The 22,202-nt window shown below is 43.2% G+C and overlaps 1 long non-coding RNA gene across 2 annotated transcripts in view; it reads right to left on the bottom strand.

Moving 5' to 3' along the window:
* Nucleotides 1–6: 6 nt before the first annotated feature.
* Nucleotides 7–22,202, bottom strand: part of LOC106722263 — a 34,801-nt gene continuing 12,605 nt past the window's right edge. Inside the window, exons 2-5 of one of the 2 annotated variants that reach the window (XR_003094371.1) lie at nucleotides 14,569–14,679; nucleotides 10,359–10,561; nucleotides 9,839–9,908; nucleotides 7–1,062 (exon numbers count right to left, since the gene is read on the bottom strand). This is a non-coding gene — a long non-coding RNA (uncharacterized LOC106722263). Of the gene's footprint in view, nucleotides 1,063–4,647; nucleotides 5,213–9,838; nucleotides 9,909–10,358; nucleotides 10,562–14,568; nucleotides 14,680–22,202 lie in introns of those variants that run through there. The other variant, XR_003094372.1, reaches the window with a different exon arrangement.

The raw sequence follows: 22,202 nt of genomic DNA, 5'->3' as shown, positions 1-22,202 counted from the left end.
CCAGCGCAGGAGACGCGCCGCCCCCTCACGCAGGCAGCTGGAGGCCGGGAAATGAGGCCCGTGGAGGGAGGCAAGCGGCGGCCCCCGGCCTGGAGAAGGACGGCGCCAAGTGCTCCGAAGCCGTCCGCACGCTGCTGCGAGCGGGAGAGGAGCAATGGCCGGACCCGCCCCCTCACGGCCGGAGGGAGCAGAGCGGAGCGGAGCGCGCGCGGCCAGAACAGCTCGAAACGCCTCGTGGCTGATTTCTGGAACAACTCGGGTCCTTGTCAAGCCACGGGCCTGTTTCACGGAGCGACAGACCAGACACCGAGCAAACCAGACATCGCTGCCGGACGCTCGCCTTTCAATCCCCCCGCCCCCATGTTTATGAGCTTGAATCCGTTAAAAACAAAAACCCAAGCGGGACAAGGGCCGCCGGATGCACGCAGTCGCCGCCGGCGCGGCACGTTGAACGCCGACATGTGCAGGGCGCTTGCAGCAGCAGCGCGGGGAGTAGAGCCAGCGCCCGTTCTCCGGCCGCGGGCCCCGCGCACGCTGCACTCAGGATCTTGGCCTGGCTTCTCAGCCCTTTCAGTTCAGTAACTGATGTAAGTGGTAATCGAGTTTACAGCTCTCCGGGGTCTTAGCCGTAAAGAGCCTGCTACGCTCCTACCTGGCTAGCTCGGGTTCAGCCACGGCGTAGGAAGGGGAAACAACAGCAACAAAGCTGGGAGCTTGGCGGGGGGAGTGGCACGGGCAGCAGGAAACACACAAACCAGGCAGCTTATTTAAGCCAGGCAAATGCGGTGAAGGAATGGCATAAAGCTGGAAAGTAAGTACAGTATGCGGACTGAGGAGTAGGAGACCAGGGAGGTGCAAAAAGGTACCCATAAGAAATGATGCAGAGGTAGTAAAAGAGAACAAAAACAGACACTGATTTCTCGAAAGTATTTTCTTCCACACAAACGATTTTCAGAGTTGCCAAGATCTGGGCAAAACGCAGCAGTAAAAGCTTGTCTGACTGATGCAAAGCCTTCAAGTAGGACTCATTGAGATGGTAACTATCTGTGAGCCTTTTCTTCCCTGGGGAAAGAAAGGGAAAGGGGATAAAAACGAGTCCCAGACAGATGTATTATATTTAGATGTGAAAAACATAAGTATGTCACATGCCAGAAGTGGCTAACCTGTGGCACAGGCCACCTCTGTGTGTGGCATGTGGCAGACTGACAAGGCAGCACAGTGGCAGATAGGGCAGGGAGCAGAAAACAGTGGCAGATCAAACAGGGGAAAGGTACTGCAGTGGCACTCGGAGGGCACAGGGCTAATTTATGGCACCGGCCAAAAAGATGGACTCCCAGTGACAGATTCACAAAAGCTTAGGGCCAGAAGGGACCTTGTGAGATGATTGGGTCCAGCCCCACTACTCTGGGCAGGAAAGGCTGCTAGGGTCCAATAACCCCAGCAAGGTGTGCATCCAAGGAAGATCAGGACCAGGCAGCAAAGGGAACTAAAAAAGCAAGAGAAATAGGCCCAGCAGTCCATAGCCAAAGGAAAGCTGAAGTATATGCAATAAGGGACCCATAGTCAGATTTAAATTCTCTAAAGCAATACTCAACCTTGTTAAAGTCTGGACACCAGACACAAAACACCAGCTCTTTGTTTTCACTCATTTTTTGACTATGGAAAAATAATAAAGCAATTCTTTTGCAGAAAACTCAGAAAGACTACAACAGGTTACATTGTTTTTTGACACTGGATTCCCATGTGAAATATCTAGGTTTATCTTGTGAATCAAGTGTAGTGTTTGTGCATGTGAAAAGGACTAATAGTGTGTGGCACACCATGGCACCTTGGTTGAGAATCACTGCTCTAAAGAGTGTATCTATAGTAGCAGAGGTCTGAGCAGCAGAGCAATTTTCTCCCAAGAATGGGAGTCTTTACAATTGGCAAAGGGTAATCCCACAACCTCTCAAATCTTCCTCCAGTGGAGGTGGGAACAATCAGTTCAGGCTTCTCCAACACTTCTTCTCCACAATTCTTTAGCATTGGGAACCTGCTCGATGTGTGTAGTGACACACAAAAAATGGATTTTTGACACATTATAATCTGCCTGGCAACTGACTCCCCAGCCCAGCCCCTGGCTTGTTTACTTTTCATTCCATCCAGGAAGAGCACACACCAACTGCTGCAGCTTCCTTAGCCTGACGAAGGGTTTTTGAACCCGAAAGCTTGCTTAATAACTATTCTCCAACCATTTGGGTTGGTCTAATAAAAGATATCAAATTCACCCAAGGAACCTTGTCTGCCTGTAGTGACACCAAGTATTTATTTTACCTTGCTGGGATTCTCTTTTTTTGTTTTCCTTTTTCAGTCTATTCTTTAATCGTTCTTATTTTTGTGACGAAGTACTACAGGAAAGATGTTGCAGTGAGCAAGGTGAGAAAGTATTTCCAGATGGGAGATAAACACTTTAGGGTGGGAAATAAAAAGAAAAAATAAGTTCTGATTCTTTGACTGTTATTTGCTGCCTTGCTATTGAAATATCATGCCCTAATGCTGTCCAGATTCATCTAGAAAAGAGGGAATGAATAAGAACTTAAGTTTCTGTCAAAAGCTAAAACTACTCATCAACACATAATGGTCTAATTTAGCAGTGTCCAACTCATCCAGCACCACAAGCCAAATGAATGGTGTGGGGCTAGTCCGCAGGCCAGATCCAGAGCATGAAACAGGGTCATCTGACCCACGGGGCTGGAATCAGTTGGCAGCATTAACTTCTGCAACTCCCAGAGCCACGGCAACCACAGCTCCTCTTGCTACCCCGAGTCAGATGATATGGCTCTATGCCATGGTTTGCAGGGCTCCCCACAGCTCCAGAAATTTGAGAGCAGGATAGAGAGTGGCAGTGTTAATTGCCACAGCTCTGGGAGCCACTGACATCCCTCCCCTCCCCACACCAAGACGGTTTTTAACTTGAGATATTTCGCTTGAGCCTCTTGTCAAAAAGCAAAGGAAATAAATAACTAAGATACACAGAACTGGACAGGTATCATTCATTGCCTCCCCTTTATCCAGTTAAGTCAGTGGTTAAAGCACTCAGAATGTGGAAGATCTAGATTCAATTCTTCCCTCTTGCTAAGGAGATTTGAACTCTTCTTTCCTCTCCTAAGTAACTGCCTTAATATAGCTTACAGACCTGAGAGATGGGAGTTTCTAGTTTAGTTCCCTACCCTAACTCAGAAGGGTTTTTTAACTTGGGTATCCTGCTCAGACAAATTCCCTACCCATCCAGCAGCAGCAGATCTAGGTGTGTGTTTGTTTTTTAAGTGGGGGATGGAGCCAGTATCATGCTTTTGGCCTCTAGGCTGGATCCACCCTTGCCACCAAATTATATAGCACTGTAGGGTAAAAATCCAGCAGTCCTCCCTGTTGGATCTATTGTGCTTTGTATAAAATGACTTACATATTTATAGAGCAGGCAAGAATGATTAGACTGGTAGTGAGGACACTTGTAAGAGATGGGATGCATAGATTTAAGTCTCCACTTCAGTGAATATTTATGCATACAAGGTGGAATAATGTCAACAGGAAGGGCAGAGCCCTACATTGTAATGCACACACTTCGTACTACACCATTCCAATTAGCCTAGTGATTAGAGTACTCTCCAAGGAGGTGAAATATGTGGGTTCAAATCCCTTTAGGCAAAGAAGGAAACCAAAATCTAGATTCCTCACATGGAGGAATGCTCTTACAGCAAAGCTCTTGGATAAAGGATGACAACATTGGCCTCCTACTCTAGCTGTTTTACGACTACCTCCAGAAAAGTCTTTTCCAGTCCAAGCTAATTACTAAATTCAATTTAAATTCACTAATAATATTGGGACAACTGAAACTCCTTCATTTGACAAATTTACTATTTGTCCAAAAAAAAATTTTTCTAGCTCTAGTTTTACTATACCAGAGATGTATGGATTCTTTAGCTTAATCAACTGTTTTCATACAGAGCACAGGCAAGCTTGCATATACACATATAGATATATATATATACACACACTTTCTTTAGTGTAAACTTAGAGCTTGCTTACATGAGGAAGCTCTTGTGAAATAAGCTAGACACAGTTATTCCTTACTAATTCCCTGTGTGGACATACCTATTTTGCACTACAAATGTCTTTTTCTAAGCTTTAGCATACCCTGTTTCAAAAGTGGGGTAAGCTAAACCACGTAAGCTTGGTTTGGGATAAGAGGGTTTATGCAGGGAGTGATTGTAGAATAGCTGTTTCCCTTTGTTGACATGTCTTTAGAATGAAATTTCATTATGCCATATAGACGCAACTGCATCTTATCCTCAGCATTGCTGGCCTCACTCCCCCACTCTGGCCCCTCAGTCCCCATTGTCATGGCAGCACTCCGCCATGCGTGTCTGTCTGTGCAGAGCACTGTGACTGGTTGTTTCAGTCAGCATTGTGATTGGCTGGCAAGACAACCAATCAGAGTGCTCATAAAGCATTACAGACAAACGAACAGACCAAGGCTTTTATTATATTAGAATTTTGCATAATAACTTTGTCATTTATTCCTGGTTTTATCATACCATTAATTGAATGAATGTGTGGCCTGCTCACTACTTAAAACGTGATTAAGGAGTTACCAGGTCTTAAGCCTAATCTATGTCAGGGGATTGAACAGAAGAAAATTCTGTTACGAAATTGAAATTTCTGTTGAATGTCTACCTTTGGTACTGGTTTTGTGGGTAGCAGCAGATGGAAAGAAATATTGCCAGTTTCATCATTACTCATTGCCTTCTAAACAGCAATAACAAAGTTAAACAGATTCTTGTTTATTTCATTCTTCTAAGAAAAGCTTTGAGTAACAAGGAGGTGCTCCATTATACTGCATCAATTCATATTTTAAGGGTTAGAGATGTCATTGTGTTGAAATTAAATTTAGGCTTTCCTGGTCAAAAGAAAAATCCTTTTTGCTGCTGAAAATTATTTTTTCTGAAAGATACAGCTTTTATGAGTCCCACTTGTTTGCAGTTGCAATTTGCAAACACCATAATCAATTATGGTATACAATTTCAAGTCCCATTACCTGATTTTTCCTTCTAATCTTGGAATTTTCTACACCAATGGACAATTTAAAGGACCCAATACGATGCAGCATTTGACAACATGCTGGGGAACAGGGGTTGAGGAATCGCTATCTAGAATGAAGAAAGCAAACTTCTCCCTTGAGGTGGGGGAACATAATTACATTACCTACCAGTATACTAATGAAGATGACATTTATAGAATAATTAAAGAGAATTTTTAGGAAAAAATTGTGTCCAAGGAATAAAGACCAATCCCAAATCCCTCAGTCATACTTACTGAAGCATTAAAGATAAACCCTACAAGTATAACATGAAACAGTAAAAAAAAAAAAAAAAAAAAAAAAAAAAAAAATTTAATAAAATATACAAAGCAATTTTTGCTATAGTTTTGATGATTCTGATGAATGCTTTAACAACATAGAGTGTTTGAGTGTATTGCTCTCCAGATAGAAGGGAAAAAAAGTGTTATTTTTGGGGTATTTTTTTGTTTGTTTTTTTAAAGATGTCATTATCAACACAGATCTGCACTTTATCTGGTACATGTAAGATCAGAACTTCTTGAATAATAGCATCTGTAGGAGCTGCTACTGCACTATAATTTTCCTGTCATATATCCATGGCCATAAAGGACAAAGAAGCCACAAGCCCACCTCAGTTCCCACACCAATTCAAAATCTCAAATTACAGGATTCTGTCAAGCGGACAGATGGTGGGTCATGGAATCCGTATTGATAAAGAGTGAAAAATAATCATTCTTCTTCTTTGAGTATGTCATGATTCATTGTAGTTCCTGTTCTTAGGATAGAAGTGATGACTGGCAAGTAATGCACCATCTATGGGTGGGAGATAGGAGTACTGTCAGGGCCTTGTTACACCTTATACCAGCAGGTCCCAAACCAGGTCGCAGCCCCAAATGGGGTCACATCAGTAGATGGTGTCGCCCCGAGATTTCTGCACCCACAGCGGGGTGCAGGGCTGCAGCTGAGCCAGACCAGCTCCATCAGATCAGGAACCGCCTCTGCAGCCCAGTGGGTGGGACCCATTGTAGCAGGGAGTACCGCACCACCATGGCTGCCAAGGTGAGGCATGGCACTGGTGGTGGTGCAGAGTTGTGCCCACACTGCGGCCAGGTGAACAGGGGGCACCTCAACTTGGCAGCCATGGTGGCATGGCACAGCATGGCACTCCTTCCCTCCTGCTCCAGGTCCTACCCACTGGACCACAGAGCCCATGGTGGGAGAGCAGCAGGGCCAGGAGCCCCAAACCCGCAGCGGCTAGCCCACATCCTTCCCCCTGCCCCAAACAGGCTCAGCTCCAGCAACACTGCCTGTAGAGGAAGCCACAGCAGCTGCTGCTTCCTGCGGGTGGCAGCCAGGGCTCTGGCACTGCTGGGTGGGATGACAAGGGGCTGCGGGTTGGGAGTGAGGGGCCATGCTGTGGAAATGGGGTCATAAATGGGGTCCCACTAAGGAAAAGTTTGGGAAGCACTGCTTTACACTGAGCTGCACAAATGTTGATCAGCATTAGAGCTAACTTGAGTATGAAGCAGTCACGTCAGGCCAGCAAGTGCCTGGCAAACTAAAAGGTAAAAATCCCCTCCCCCTCCCATTCTGGGCTTCCCCTCTGGTCCCCCAGGTTTCCCCACTGCTAGGACCTGCACCTCAGGGTTCCCCCCTGCCCTCTCCAACCTACTTGCAGCTGCCCAGCTGTCTGTCCTAGGAAACAGGTAGGGAAGCATTAACCTGCTTGCCCAGCCACCACTGCTGCTCTCCACCCTTCCCTGGCTGCTCCCCCAAGGAACAGCCAAGTCAGGCAGCTAGTGGGAGGGGGAGTAGTGGACACAATTGGGGCCAGCAGTGGAGGAAGGGCATGGGGGGAAGGTTTAACATTAAGGTGTAACCTAGAGCAGTGGTTCTCAACCTTTGTTTACAAATGGGTCTTGGTAAAAAAAAAAAAAAAATTGATGGCCAGTCTTGACCCAGTGCCTCTCACTTCTGACCTGTTGTCTCCCCACCCCCAGGTCCCAGCTTCCCCCCCACCCCCATCTGTGGGGCAGAGGGTGGGTGTGTGGGAAGGGGGGCAGGTGTGGTGGGAATGGGGGCCCCCCCCAAACAGCCGCTTGTAGGCTGGAACTCTGAGAGCCTGCAAGGAAATAGCCAGAGTTTCCCATGTTTTTCTTTCTCCTTTTAAGAAGTTTGTTGATCCATTTTTCAAGTTTGATTGTGACCATTTCATATATTCTTGTGACCCACTTTTGCGTCATGACCCACAGGTTGACTAAGGTGGCTACACCTTAATGCAACATGAGCTGGGAAGCACAGATCAGAGATAATCCTGCCCTGGAATGGCATAGCTTTGAGCTGCATAAGGAGTGTTTAAAACTAGTTTCACATGTTAATGTGAAGACAATCCAGGTGTTAAGAGCTCCAGAACCCACCCAAAATTATGCTAACTAAAGAGCAATTGCAACACTGCCTTCTTGAATTTAGCAGCTGATCTTGCAGTTAGACCAAGGACATAATGGTTAAGTCAGTCATACCATATAACCGTCTTGCAAGCTTCAGTTACACATTTCCATGCTCTGGTAAAGAGCATGGAAATACAGCACATTATGTCTGCAAGGACAGATAGATCAGTCCACTACTATACAGCGAACATATAGTGGGTAATCATCTACTTTGATATCCTCAAACAGAGATGTCTTGAAGCCCTAGAGAAGGCAATGAAAAGACAGGAGAATAGTATATAAAAGTTCTTCCTGCCAAAGTAGCCTGAACACGTCCTTGAAACATCCACTGTATGGAATTTCTCCTCTTGATGGCGCTGTTCGAGGGGCAGCAGGAGGATGCACTATGATCTGGACAGTGCTGGACGGAGCCAACATTGTTCAAGGTGCCACAGTAGCAGGGGTCTTGCAAGGCTCCAACAGCTCTTCATTGGGCAGCCTATCAGGGAGCCAGCCACTCTCCCTCCCTCCTCTTTTGGAAATACTGGGAGGTTGCTCATAGGGACCCCAATTATGCTAAGTATAACTGAAAAGGCTTTACATGCATGGCACTGGAAAATAGTAAAGTTGCTGTTTGAAACAGCTGTAGTTTGTATACTAGGCTTTTTCTGCCAGAATCCACATGAACACTTGTGCGTTAGTTTTTTGTGCTGAAAAGGTGTTTTTCCTAGCACAACTGTAACATCTGTCCATGGCCCGAGACAGTTCTAGCTTATGAGAATTAGCATAGTTTGGTCCTATACAAGTTTGCACATAATCCTGGGAATGTATACATTAGCCCTACAATGAAGAAAACATCTTGAAATGAAGCTGGGTTCATGTCTCCTCTGGAACAAAAAGCTGAGCATTTCATATGCTCTTTCATGGCAAAGAGATCTACAATGGGATTTTCCATTATCAATAGGAGTACTGGCTTGATGATGAATCTCTTCTGAGAGCGCTCAAGGCTAGGTTGAACTGTTTGCTTGGAAAGTCTTCTAGATCATTGACGAATCCTGTAAGATGAAGAGCCTTTAGGGTTCTCTCTCATTATTGGTACAAAGTCCATTATAACAGCTTCTTGATGCAGGAATCATGAGCCGGGACCTCCTTGTTTGTTTATACCAGTGGTTTTCAACCTATGCTCTGTGCAACCAAGGTGTTCTGTAATAGGTCATCAGGGGTCTGCAAAGAGATTGCGGATAATGGTGGAGCAAGGCAGAAAGGTGGTGTGCCACCACTGCTGGGCCATGTCGCCTGGCTTCACAGTAGCTCACATGGCCTGTGGAGCCAAGGGTTGGAGGCTGCAGCAGCAGAAGTAATATGAAATGTCTCTATGATTTTAGGAAGTTTGAAAACCACTGGTTTAGACAATAAATTATATCTGCACCATTACATTCTGTAGAATGGGTTGGAATGTCATACGAGCTAATTTCATTGCTCATAACTCTAATATGTTTATGCAAAAGAATCACATTCTCTTCAGACCAAGTTCTTTACATGTGGAAGTGATCGAGGTACACACCTCAACTTATCCTGATGCATTCATGATATTTATAAAAGGAGCAGTAGAGAAAGATCTCTCTTCAGTGTTGAATATAAATCGCCAATTCTGTACTGATAGGCAATGCAAGGGGACAAGTTGCATGATCATTTGCTATCTTGTGGCCCACTTCAAGTCTTTAACTAGGCTTGAAAAACAGGTGCAACTGAAGTCTGACAAGAAGCATCACATAAGCACAGGTTAACAGGTGAACTAGAAGTCCAAGATAAATTCATATTTTGGATGCTGGGTTCAAATTTGATACTGGGAATTCTCAACTGAAGAGGAAAAAAGTGTGTGTTCAGGAAAATAGACACTTTCACCAATTTCGAGTTGCTGAGGGCTCCTATGAATTCTATTGTCTGTGGTGGGGAAAAAACAGACTTTCCTGTAGTTCACTAAATGATTCAGCTGCCTCAGCTGAAGGCTTCGAAAACCTCCTGATTGGACCTATCTTGTATCAGCTAATCATCTAGATATGAATATGAATTCATGCATCATCTCCTCATATATGATACTGCTACAACTCAGTGTTCTTGGAATGACTTTAAATACTGTGGAGAAACCAAACAGATCTTATACTGATGGTGACTGCATCCCACTGTGAATCACAGATACAGTACTTCCTGTGGGCTAGATAGGTTTTAACACAGAAGTATGCATTCCAGAAGCTGGCAACTACAAGCCAACTTTGATCTAGAAAGAATAGTTTTAGGAAGGGAAAAAAAAAGTTACCTTCTGATTCTGTGACAGTATATATCAGTTCAACTTTCTCAGGTCTAGAATAGGACTCCACTCTTTTTACCTTCAAGAGAAAGAATTATCATGAAAACAAATTTCTTCCATGTACTCCAAAGTGTTTTTTTTAGATCTTTAAGGTGATGGAGAAAACCCTCTTCATTCTAGCTGGCTTTCAGGAGAACGGTCCCTGAGGAAGAGGATTAGATAGGAAGAATTTGTATGCGTAACAACAGCCCGGGGTATAGCAATAGACAGATGGATGATGGTGGTATAACAGATCAAGTCTACTGGAAAGGGTCAAGGTGAGAAGTAAGACCACCTAGGAGGTTCAAATAAAGTTCTTGATTCTCATCACACATGCTGCCTGGAAGGTTGGAGGTAGGTGGCAGTCTAAGTGGGAAATGACTGCAATGGCCTTTACATCTGAAGAACTTGCAGGTGAGGGGGTGTTAGTATGCCCCTCCTCCCCCCTAAAAAACCCAATGCAGTCTAGAGCTTTTGAAGGAATACTGACCAGTTCTACTTCCTCAAAATGCAAATTCTTTAATTAATGTTTTTGCAGCTCTTTAGGAATTCCCAAGACTTGTAGCTATAACTCTGTGTGCATGGTCACAGTGACAGTCACGGATCCAGCTGGTATGTTCCAAGAATTCATGGTTGTTTTTCTTGTTACTATTTGGCTTTCCCTAATTATCTCTTTCAGCTTCTCTCTGGCATCTGTAGAGATAAGAAAGGATACAGCCTGTCCCATGTGAAATAATTTTGCAAAGATGGCCTGCTAATTGGTAATTTATAGCTACAGTAGTGCAGACAAACAGGCACTTATTCAAACTAAATCCAGTTTCCTGGAGTCTTTATCTTTTGCTGGGCTTTCTGCTTACTTACATTTTTCACACACAGAGGAGTGCATGCAGGAGCCAGGGTGTACAGCATCAGATTTATATCCTCAAGTGATTATATATAATAACTTGATTACACATGCACCTCCACCAGCTCCCTAATCAATTCCTGTATGGACCATCTAATAACTCTTAAGAGCATAGAGAAAGGTTAAGAGGTAGAGAATCTGGTGTCTGCCACAAGGTCTTAGTCAGCTCTAAGCTGCCACAGAGGCTAGGGACAGACGTTACACATAAACCAGTTTAAGCGATCAGAAACTGGTTTAAACCTGCAACAGAACAGATGTTCAGTGCATAGAAACCAGTTTGAAAGTGGCTGAAACCAGTCTGAGATAAGCCTGGTTGAATGTGGTATCACACTTAACTGATTTAGGTCAAACCAGTTTATGGAAAGTTTGTCTCAGACCCTTTGCTGGTTTAAGCTAAACCAGACATCCACAGCATCCCAGCATGCTCTCTGGGCTGGGCAGGGCCCTCCGCTCCACAGCACAGCTGGCCCTTCCCCTCTGCTCCCTGGCCAGAGCTCCGACAGAGACATGCAGGCACAGCAGGATCTGCTGGCTTCCCCTTGCCTCACCACTCACTACTTAAGCAGAGATTCCTTCCTCCTCTCTCCCACAGCAAAGACTGTAGCCAGCATGTGGTATGCTAGCTAATGCTGTGTAAGGCAGATAGGACAGTGTCCACTTAGGGCTTTTTGGAGGTAATCAGCGGCTCAGATGGTAATGTACCTGCATTCCTTCTTTTGGAGAAAGCTGTTTAAGAAGAGCTTGTAATGAGCAAGGCTTTGTTTTCTGATGGGGTGTTAAATGCTGATAACAGAGCTGATAAATGCTCTGTTATCAAGGGGGGGAACCCCTCCCTAATCAGAGGGGCCATGCCCCCTCAGCTAAGCCCTGTAGAAGGGAAGGGAGGGCTGGTCTAGCGCCCCTCCCCCCCTCCCGCCAGATTCTAGCCTGAGCCACTGCAGGCATGTGCCTGCTTTTCTGGGATGTCTGTGCAGTTAAAGTGATTTAGCCTAGCCAGGTTAGACTAACCTGCAGAGATTGAATCAATTCAGGCTCAGACTTTTTGAATGTCTGTCCCTAGCCAGACAGGCATAGCTACCCAAGCAGAAGCAGATGAATGCAGAATATCAAAGCTTGCAAGTCTTTTTACCTTCCACCCCCTACCCCTGACACATTTCTCTCTAACTGCTGTCTCAGTATCAGAAATTCAGCAATTCTTGAGGAGTACCTCAATAATTTGAAGTCTTTGAACAACAGGAAAAGGGCCAGAAAGATTAATCCAGGGAGAATGACAATAAATCTTTAAGAGGGCAAGGATATTACTCCTGAGCTTCTGGGGCCCACATCGCCTCAAGTCACTTACCCTTGCTCATCCTTATCACTTGGTGGGGAGCTGGTCAAAGATACAGATTAAAATTCAATCTCTGCTTCCTCACATGATAGGAGGGGGATCAGAACAAAGACATTTGGGATGCTCAATTGTGCCATGGTAGTGACCTGCACTGATAAGCCTGGTTCAGCTGGCATTAACCAGGCCCTTTCAATATTTATATGATGAATATTTAAGAGCTCTAAAGAAGAGCTTTTGAGCAGGGCCATACCAATGATGTTTGGTGCCTAGGGCAAAGCCCACAGCACCAGCTGGCCCTCGCCCCGTGCACAGGTCCTGGGGAGCACATGCCCCTCCCATGCTTGCCCAGGAGTGCATGCAGCAGTGGGAGCCACCCTTCCGCTGTCTCCACACCCCTCCAAACGAGCCACTAGTGACTCCATCCTGCACCCCACCCCAGTTGGGCAGCACCTGTTGGCACCCCTTTGTTTCAGCACCTAGGGTGGTTGCCGCCCTCCCCCCCACTTGCTATGGCACTGCTTTTTGAGCATCTTTCTCCTGATCAGAGAAGGGAAAGGCCTAGAAGAAAAGGCATGACACAAAGCGATGAGTGGCAGATTTCATCAAGGGAAATAAGCAACTTTTAGTGAGATGTTGGTTCATATAGCAAGGTATATTAAAAGAATAACAATGAATTTATTTGAAATTGGTTTTAAAAATTTAAATCAAACTCCTTTTAAGGAAAAAGACCAGCAAAAACCCTTTTGAAGATCCTACTGGGTAACTGAATCTGCCCTATGCTGACCAGAAACAAAGCAGTTCACTAAGTACAATTAGCATTTTCTTCGTTTAATGAATCACTTTGTTTTAAATACAAACCTTATATTATGTATCCAGCATATTTAAGTTAATTATATTTAATTAATAAAAACAAATTTAAGTGCTGTTTGTGCACATTTAATTCCTGTTTCCAAGTGCATTTTAACAAGTCAGTTAAAAAAAAAAAGAGTCATCTAGTGCATCAAATATTTCACAATTCTTTCCTAACATAGTAACAATTAAAAATTAACATCTGAAATATATACATTATGCTACTAAATTGCTTAAATGCATATATTGTGTTCTCATTACTAAGAGATACTAATTTTGACAAAGATTATGCTCATCTGCAAATCAACATGACAATGAACACTTATGTTTTCAGGAAAAGAGCCAGAAGTACAAATGCAAAACAAGATTAAAAGTAACTACTTAAACCAAGGTTTTCTACCTTCTGATTTAATCACTGGTCTTAAATAACTGATTTAAATAGCTTACTCTGCCACTGACAGATCAGAAATATGCACTAAATAATAGACTTGACATGAAGACTGCTTACTGTGAAGGCATCAATATCAAGGGCATCACAAGACGAGAGAGTCTCCTCTAGTGTGGAACCAGCAGGCTTTGGTAGGGATTCCACAGTTGGTACTAGTACTGATGCTGAAGCTGCCACCAGCATCAACATCATTGCTTGGCAGTCAGTGATATTTACAGACACAGGTACCTGGAGCTGGACCACCATCAATCACTTTCAAGGGAGGATTCTTAGTGATGTTTCCTGGTGGATAGATATCAGGCTTTTCCTTATGGGAGCCTAAATGGCTGGTGTCAAGAACTGTGTCTATCCCTATATTCTGCATTCCTTGCTACATAGAAACAGTACTGGTTTCAGTGTCAGAAGTCAGTGTAGGTGTAAATAAGTTCCAGATCCCTGCTTGACACCAATGATCTTTTGGCAGTACTGCTCTTGGGGAAGTCACATGTCAGTTGCCAAGGACATTGCCAGAGGAGGACTTAACAGGAGTCAGATCCATCTCAGAATTCAATCCTCTATCTTAAAGTCTTAAGTTTTCCACAAGGCCTGTTCAATTTGGTAGAGTTTTGGACAGGGTCTATAGTCTTCAGTGTTTGGTGTGCTAGTCCTTCTACAAGGACAAAGATTTGAAAGCAGCTCTCATCAAGTCAAAACAGTTGTTGTAGCCACTTGCAAAAACAATCAAATCATTACAGGACAGGCACAAAGCATGCATTAAAAAGTCATTTGCCCTTTTTGGTTTCTGTATTTTTTATGTTAAAAGTCTGAATTGGGAGTGAGAACAAAACATGAGAATAAAGAAAGAAAATACTTATTGTCTTTGGCTGTAAGCATTTAAACATGTTGAACTGCAAATAAGTGCAACCTTTATAAATACCTGGTCCTTCTGGCTAATAAAGGCTTGCTATATCTATCTACCCAAGGCTAAGTAAAAAAAATTAAAAACTAAAATAAATAAATAAATAAATAAAAAATACAAAGGGAACAGTAGGCAAATACCACTGGTTCTGTCTCCCTACCATGGGTGTCAAAAGGAAATGAGGACTGGTTGCAATTGCTCCCTACCTTTTATGCCTTTAACTGAAAGAAGGGAAGAAAGGGGAAGAGGGTTAAAAAACAAACAAACAAACCTGAGCCCTATATGGATATTGTCATTCAAAATAGGATTGCAGTTCTGAGCTTGGGGGCATCTACATGTATGCATCTGTGGATCCCAATAAAGAAACATATTTCCTCCTCAACTGTATAACAAAATAAAAAGTGATATCAACACATTTCATACAAAAATAGTACTCTGAAGGAGCATACAAGGAGAGAGAATGAATACTTTGGCACAATGTAAAAAAAGAAGTTATCACCAGAAGTTAAAATACTGTGTGAAAAATTCTCTAGAAAAATTCTAATTTCTGTACTGAAAGAGACAACAAAATCCGATAGCATTATTTGTCTACAAGGGAAAAGAGCATGAACTTGATAGTAACACTTACTCAGTAATACGATGTACACTGAATATCTACTAGAAAGTTGGCATTTTCCACATTTTTACCAGGAGTATTTCAAGCATTCTTCACTAGCTTTCTTCTATTTCAGAATATTCAAGCAATCACATGCCCCAATTGCTCTAGAAAGTAAAATCTGAAGATCGGAATTCAGAGAAATCCTTTACTTTCAGTTAAACAACTTGTTCAAGTTATTACAATAAAAAGCCAAAAGTAGTCACAGATACTAGGAGCGAATTACTTTCAGAGGATGACCCCCACCAGGCCACTGGAAGGTAAGGGGCATGGCGGGGAGAGTGGCCTAACACAGAATCAGCAGCAGGAGGGCAAGTGAAGGCTGGTACAGGCCCAGTCAGCCTCTGACCACTTCACCTGTTGCCACTGCCAGTCCTACCTTCCCTGTCAGCCCCCACCACATGCCCTCTACTGAATCTAGAGCTGCCACTAGAGCACAGTGAATAGTAGCTCTAACTCTGGCACAGGGCACACAACAGGGACTGGAGCTGTTGCCGAATGCCCCACGTTGGAGCTGGAACTGCCACCAACACTTCCTCATGCCCCAGGCTGGGCCCAGCCCACAAGAAGCCCCAGGCCTGCACCAAAAATTGACACCCCCGGTCTATGCAATTCTACTAACAAAGATTTTCAGAGCCCTATCTAGAAGCACGCCCTAGAGACTATTTAATAGTTCTAGTGAAATATATTTATATATGGTACTTGGTGACAAATCTGTGTGGGAAATAATAGAAAATTAACCTATGATAGTAAGAGCTTTGCTAAATGCTAATAGCAAGAGTTTTGTATGCTGACTCCATAGTAAGCCAGCGAAACAGCACGTAGCTTCTTGCTGTGTGCGTGACCGAACCATAAACCTAGATAGTAGAATGTTGTAATACAGTAGAATGTAGTAAACACCAAGTGTGTTAGATCACAACTCATCCCCAAAGTCTTAGCTTGAGATAAACAAATCCCCAGTTTGAGATCACGTTATTTACTCCAGACTATATAAGCTGTACATTCTTAAGTTACAATGAGTTCCTCCACTCTAGCAAGAGTTCTGACTTGTGCAGAGCCCCGGTGCAGGCTATCGCATCCCCGAGATCGAAACAGTCCAAAGCCAAGAGAACTATGCAGAGTGACGACTGCCGCCTAGAGCTGATGTGAAGTGACCATCCCTCTGCTCTGTCCTATTGCCTGCCTCTGTGAGCATCCTTAAATAAAGCTTTGCAAGAGTGAGAACAACCGTGAGTACGTCCTTTGTTCAAGCGCGAAGAATCTTCTGAACCCAGTAGTTCATGCTAAGATGGATAGTAACACCCTTGTTGGAAAAAACAAAAGACAACCATTCTAATATTATAAAAGCCTAAGTCTGTCTGTCCATCCGTAACACTTTATTCGCACTCTGACTGGCTGACAGAAACAGCCAATCAGAGTGCTCCAAGCATGGGGGAATGCTGCCATGATTCTGAAACCGTGCTGAGGACCAGACAGAGGGTGGGGGAGCCAAGGCAGAAGAGCAGCAGCATGGGGCATTAAGTGGCGGGACTCCATCCCAGCCCTCCTCCCCACCCATCATTCTTGACAGGCAATTGGCTAGTCAAACTATGTTCTTGTAAGTGGAAGCAAGGGAACTTGGGCATTATTTATGCTCCCCCTGCTCCTTCCATTAAAACCACACCAATGTAGCTATACAAATGAAAATGCAGATGTGCTAGAAGAAACTTACGTAGTTATAGCTTACTGTGGTGCAAGTTATTTTTACACCAAGTAGTGTATCTTTAATATAGGTTTGCAGCAATGTGGCTGCACCAGCTGAGGTGCTGGGAGAAAATGTCACTACGAAGACAAGTCATCAGTTAACATTCTCTGGAGAGTTTCAACCAAAATAGATCAACAGTGTTTGAACTCTACTCTATTAGTAATTATGTACTTCATACATATTTACATTGAATTATTTTAATTTATTTCACTGCATTTCTATAACAAACAAAGATTAAAATAAAGAATGGACCAATCATCCAAGAGAAAAAGTACCTGTTCAAACTTAAGAATCAGTGCTGGTCAAGAAGTAATATTTTAGGAAATTAACTTTCATCTTTACTTCGAACAGTGAATTTTAAGTATTTAAGAATCTTACATATGTTAATATAGTTTTTGTTAGTTATGTGAATATTATTCACTCCCCAAGTATTTAATTGTGTATTTATTTCATTAGATTGCTAGTTAATTTTTAGTTCAAGCAATTAAAGACATAAGAAAATTCCTGTAAGAAGGAAGTAATAATGGAAAGTATTCTTTTGGCCTAGAAGCCTATCTACCTGAAGTACAAAAACACAAACAACAAGGCCATTATGAAACTGCAACTCTAATGAGATCTACAGTCGTCACTGGGAGGTGATATCAGACCCCATATTCAGACAAGATATATTCCTGCAGGAAAGACAACCTAAATCACTATTTGTGGCCTTGTTCCTTCTTTAAATTAGAAGAAAACGCAGCTCTCCATTAGTGAAAATTTTTAAGTACTGGGCTACTGAGGAAATAAACAAACAAACAAAAACAATTTGGCTCCTCTCCAACCACTTACAGCCTAGTCTATATTCTGTAAGTGCATTTGCACTACTTGCACAAAAAACAAGGGCCAAAAAAAAAAAATCAAATAAATTCACTGATTTTAATTTAATTGTACTTGTCACAACCCAGTGATTTTGGTGCCTTGGCACGATAGAATTTTCCTGCCACATGAGAGCCTCTTGCAAAGTAAAAGGTTTCTGTTGCAGCAAAAAACCCCGGTGCAAGAGAGTTCCCGCCATTTGAATGCAAATTTGTGTCCCGCTATTGGCCAGTTCTAAATTATTCCTACGTGGCGGCTAGTAATTGGCTTGCTAGCCGTTTAAAATTTCGTGCAACTTCCGCCCAAGTCGGAGAACTTTGAGCACGCTGCAGAGTGCCTCTAAAGAGATCTGACTTGCGGCTGAGCTAATTGATAGACGATCACCTATCGATTCTTCTCCCCGTCGCCAAGCGCAATCCCCGACGTACCCTTGCCCCGCCGGCTTGATCTGTGGACGGATGAGCTAGCCTGAGCCCTGCCAGCTGGAACAACTAACATAGTTGTTCAGACGACCGGACCGTCAGCGTCGCAGCTACAAGCGGCGTAAGTAAAGTTTTGCAACCACTAAGCCTTGTCCGCCTCTCTATTCACCAGCCCGCCCAACGAACGAGTAATTACTAAATCACCTCGAGTCGGTTCTGGCCGTCCGAGACAGTACTATTTAATTTATTTTATGTATTATAACATATTATGTTAAATTTAATTTTTGCCTAAATTAGTAAATGTGTAATTTTATTGTATGCTTTTACCAATAACAAGTCATGTCACATTATCTTTATATAATTAGGTGTGGCAGGATTCAATTTTTATCGTTAAACATAGACTTCACCTCAGACTTGCAAACCGAGAGAAAAATATTATCATTGGTAATAATCAAAATGTATAGAAAGAGGACGTAAGAAAAAAAAATCTGGGTTGGGGGTAAAGAAAATCCAGGCATGGGCATGCCACTTGCACACACAGAACAGCCACTGCAGGCAGGGTGGGGGGAGCCCTGGGTCCACTGACCGCACACTGCTTCTCTGAAAGTGGTTTGGGCAGCTGCTTCAGGAAATGGGGGCCGTGCTGGGGAGGGAGGGGCAGGGGGGGAGGGGAAATGGGACAGGGACACTGCTGTAGGGTCCCATCGCCAAGGGGCAGGGCTGTTGGTAGCCAGGAACCCAGTACCGCTGGCCATTTGCTCTGTCCAGGTCCCAGCTGGGGATTGGGTACCAAATTCCCACTGAGCCCAGCCTGTCCCCTGCATCACTGGGGCAGGGTGCCTCCAGGGCCCAGCCACTGCCCCTCTGCTGCCCAGAGGGGCAAGAGACTGTGGCCACCAAGGGGTTAAGCCACCCCTCCACTGGTGGCTGCCAGGTGGGGCTTGCTCACTAAGGGGCCACAGGGAGCAGGGAGCTGTTTCCCACCCCAGACTGGGTGGCTGCTGTCTCCTGGTGCAGCATGGAGCTAGGGAATTAAGTAGCATTTGACAGCCAGGAGTCTCCTGACAAGCCTTCTCCACTGGTGGCCCCAGCCTGCAGCCCCTAACCTGGCCTCTGCTCCCACACTCCATCCCATGAGACAAATGTACTACCAAATGAACAAAATGATTTAAAGCAGATAGGCTTTATTGACTTATGGATATTTACTTTTTCTATTTTGACACGCGATTTTATAAAGCTTTTAAAAGTATACTGTCATTACTAAATTGTCTGCCCCCCACAGTCCTACTTTTACTCAATCCTGAAATTTTAAAAATCAATAATAATAAAAATAAATGTTTAAAAATAAACATTGATTTTGGCCATCAAAATAAAAAATATAATTCTGCCAAGCCTATAATACAATTGTGAATTCTACTATATCATTTTAGCAAAATAAACCATTACATTATTGCAAATAAACTATTAAACTAATAATAATGAAACAAAGAAACTAAATATGCAGAGGGTTTTAAAATAGTAATTCTTTCCCTGCTCCATGATCAGCAGGGCTCTCTGAATGGATGAATAAATATTTGCAAATAAATAGGATATTCTAATTTAAACTAGTTTGATCTTCCCTAATTACAGTAAACTCTGGTTCAATTTGCCATTCTGATTCAATTTGCTGTAGCTTTAATCCCCTGCCAGCAAACCCTTCTCCCTCTGCCACATTATCAGCTCCTACTAACTGGTCACTATTACTTCCACTCCCCTATGAAGTGACAAATTAAGAGTCTACCGACAGTTTAATAATTACAATTTCAATTTCTGATTTTAAAACAATTGTTAAAAGTAACTTTTCAGAATACTGCTACAGAAGCTTGTTAGCCAGCATTTCATAAACAACAACACTCTTAAAATTAATACCTGCTTTAAACAGACTGTTCAAATATCTAGTTTCATGTTATGGGACAAGGTTACATTTATAACAGATCTCATGAGACTTCTCTAACTCTTCACGAAATAAGGTAACTGGTTTCCACTGGAGCCACATCTGTCCTGTTTTAATAGCTTAACCATCATACAAAACTTTGTAAGCACTAATACCATCTTTTTCAATAAGTGATAAAAGCAGTATGGTCTAATCTGAACTAGTATCTAGGTGGAAGAGGGTAGTTTTAAAAAGAACTGAATATAGTTATTCAGTTTAACACTGTTTGGCTAGGAGAAGTTTTCACAGAAATGCAAGATACATGTTTAAAGAAGTCTGAAAATTGTTACTAGCACAAGTAAAAAGAGTTTTAAGGGAAAAATTAACCCATATACTGGCAGGGGCAGCAACTTTAAAGGCAGTTGTCTGTTCCATTTTCCCCACAAAAAGATGAAAATACAGGGGGTTGAGCAGATGCCTAGAACAGATGAGCTTAGTTCATGTTCAACTGCAACAACAAAGTGAAAGATAACCTGAAAAGGAAAATTATACAACTCCCTATAAAACTGCTTCATTTTAGAAACAAACAGAACTCTACAAAAAGTTTTGCAACATCTAAGATTCCAACCCATCTAAAGTCCTCAAAACATTTAATTAAATGTGTGTTTAACTGTCCCCTATGAAAGAAAAGAAAAAGAAAGAGAAAATAAAAAAGTGTAAATCTACAATGTAAATGTAAAAATGTGTAAATCTATTTTATGAAGACTGAAAATGTTTGCAGACAAAGTATTGGAAAACCAAATCAATCAATAATCCAATGTTATTATCTCTATGGAGGCCCATGTACATTTACTGTCATTTTGAACTCCTGTTGGATTTTATGTTACAATATATGACCAAATCTTATAGTCATTTCAGTCAGTTTGCCTCAGTAACAACTGCAGGCTTTGGGTTAATGTGTTCAGTACTTAGAAGGGTTACACACCAGGTCAATATCAGGTTTCTAGTAGCAACTACTCCAATATGAAAAGCAAAGCGTAGACCTGCAGTCCCTGTGCTACTGTATTTTCCCACATATAACACATACCCTTTCCTCCAAAACCAGCTAGGGAAAATCGAGGTGCACATTTTATGAGTAAGAAGGATCCCAGTGGGTGGGAGGAGGAACACAGAGCAGTGGCAATGTTGATGGCTGACTATCAGAGCTGCATAATTTAAACACTACCAACACTCCCCATCACCACATTTCTGGACCTGCCAGCATATACTGACTGGACTGCGCCAGAATGCAGAGTTAGTCCACAGCTGGGCTCAGCTTACCAAGTCTAACTTGGCATATGGCCCCAGATCTGGTGTGCTGGGTCTGACCCTGGGCACTGGCTCCAGAGCCATGTTCCAAGTTGTACCAGGTGTGCCAAATCCAGGATGTGCTCTGACTCTGGGGCCACATGCCAGGAGGGTTTGGTGCACCAAGTCTGGGACTGCGTGCTGACTCCAGTGCCACGTGCCAGGTCAGGCCTAGTGCAAGGCTCCAGAGTCAATGCACAGTCCTGGAATCAGCATGAGGCACTGAAATCAGTGCACTGGACCAGGTCTGAGACAGCTCTGGACCCGGTGCACCAGGTCAGTCTGTGGACCCTATCTGGTGCACAGGTCTGGCAGCAGGCTTAGGACCTGGCTCAGCTCCCTAACTACTGCAACTTGTCTCAAATCAAAGATCTCCCCCACACACACTCCTCCCCTGTTCAGGCTCCCCTTTGACATCAAGTTCCATACTACATACAGAAAGTATGTTATATGCCAGAAAATATGGTCATACTCCACTTTTGGCCATACAGAATCTCCAAAGATGGGGAGTCTGAATGCTAATCTTTTATCTACCAAGTTGCATATTGATTGATTTTAATGTAAAGTGAAAAGTTATCCGTGAAATAATTTTAAAAGTCTGATTCTAGCATTTGAATTAATTATTGGAGACCCATTTGATTCACATACATTTTTTTCTTTATTGAAATCACAGATTTAAGTCATATAAGAATCAAATTATTATCCTCTCCTTCCCTCTGGAATCAGGGATGGATCCGAAGGGGTACACAGTGGTTCTACTACCCCCTCATGCACTGCTGACAGCTCCCATCTTTGATGCCAGACACCAGTGCAGCATACTCATAACACATGTGCAGCAAGCTCTCTCCTGCCACCACATACCCCTTTTCAACATCTTGGATCTGTTGTCTAGAACATAGATTCATAGATGTTAGGGTCGGAAGGGACCTCAATAGATCATCGAGTCCGACCCCCTACATAGGCAGGAAAG

Source organism: Alligator sinensis, unplaced genomic scaffold (genome assembly GCF_000455745.1).
Source record: "Alligator sinensis unplaced genomic scaffold, ASM45574v1 scaffold274_1, whole genome shotgun sequence".
Classification (NCBI taxonomy): domain Eukaryota; kingdom Metazoa; phylum Chordata; order Crocodylia; family Alligatoridae; genus Alligator; species Alligator sinensis.
The sequence above is the reverse complement of the archived record's forward strand: the minus strand, read 5'-3'. Positions and strand labels throughout refer to the sequence as shown.